This window comes from Triticum aestivum, chromosome 1D (assembly GCF_018294505.1).
Source record: "Triticum aestivum cultivar Chinese Spring chromosome 1D, IWGSC CS RefSeq v2.1, whole genome shotgun sequence".
NCBI classification, from domain to species: domain Eukaryota; kingdom Viridiplantae; phylum Streptophyta; class Magnoliopsida; order Poales; family Poaceae; genus Triticum; species Triticum aestivum.
The window spans coordinates 120,101,926-120,103,495 of NC_057796.1; positions in this window are offsets into that span (position 1 = coordinate 120,101,926).

Sequence of the window (1,570 nt, forward strand, 5' to 3'; positions counted from 1 at the left end):
GAGCGACATCTTCAACGTCAAAGATCTCTCCCCATACCATGGTGATGAGGATTTCGATCCGAGGTCGGATCTTTCCCGAGGGAGGGGAGATGATGCGGAGCATCCTATGGTCATCCCCATGGACCTACCATCGTCTCACCAAGTGCCAAGAGGACCTATGACACGAGCATGAGCTAGAGCTCTCGAGATCGAGGTGACTTCCTTCCTTAGTGATATCACATATGATCCACTCGAGACATGGCTACTACCTAAGTCCGAGATGTTGTGCATGATTAGGTATCAAGAGGACCCTCCCGAAGATGCACGTGAAGACGGACAAGTCCTCAAGTTCACGGATGAAGAGAACCAACAGAAGGAGTCAAGAATAGCTTCCATGCCCCGGACATCCAGCCACGACCCCGGACATCCGGCCCCTGGAGCATCGTCCATAGCAGCCGCACAGCCGCCAAGCACCTACAGGCCCCGGACATCCGGCCCAGCCCGGAAATCCGGCCCGAAGCCCGGAAATTCGGCCCGAAGCCCGGAAATTCGGCACCTTCTATCCAGAGAGCACCGAGGCCAACCCCGCCAGCCCGGACATCCGGATCCCAAGCCCGGACATCCGGCCCGTCACGAGCCTCCGGACATCCGGCCCATCGCCCGGACATCCGGACCCCGCCTATCCAGAGAGCGTCAAGGCCAGCCCCGACCGCCCGGACATCCGGCACCTCGCGAAGGCCCGGACATCCGGCCCGACGCCCGGACATCTGGCGTCCCCTGTCTGCGCACAGTGTAAGGGCCCGAGGCCCATGAACCCCTTCGCCCACCTAGACTATATATACTCCTCCTCCTCCCTCTTTCTAGGGTTAGCGTTGTGATAGCTCATATGTGAGATAGAGCCACGCTCATCCATCCGGATCTACTCCATCGCGAGGGACCAACACCTCTTCGGAGAAGATCCACTTGGATTCAAGACCCCTAATGGGAAGACCTCAAGACCTCCTCACGAAGAAGAACCGGTTACCCTATGTATCGTCTCTTGTTGGACTTGGACCGTGTGATCTCTATGTGTACTCGGATCTAGCATATGTGTGACCTAATCTTGTTGGTTTGAGTGATTCTCTTGTGTTTCCCCTCGTGATTTCTCCTCGTGTTCTTCGTGTTCTTCGCGGGATCCGCTCCTTTCGTGAAAGATCGACCATCTAGGGTTCCACCCAACATCAATAATGGAATGGATCTTCATGAAAATCTTCCTCGGGATTCAAGGAATCAGCATGCTCTAAGGCAAGTGCTTGATCAGAATCAAGGTCTCAAATAACATTTTTTAACATGCGCCTAAACGTCTATCAGTGCATATCTTTACTATTTTATAAATATAAAATAGCGTAAAATTTCAGACAGATGGAACATTTATAACCACAAGAGGAGAAGGGAGTAAGTCTTGTCGGCCACTCAATATAGGAGAAGGAAAGTGGAAGGTCTATCGAATGTTGAATAAGATTCGCGTTGATGACGACACAATTACCAAAGTCAACAATAGTGACTAGTTGTGACCGGAAAATGCAAGTAACATTGTCACTTGCTTGTAGAG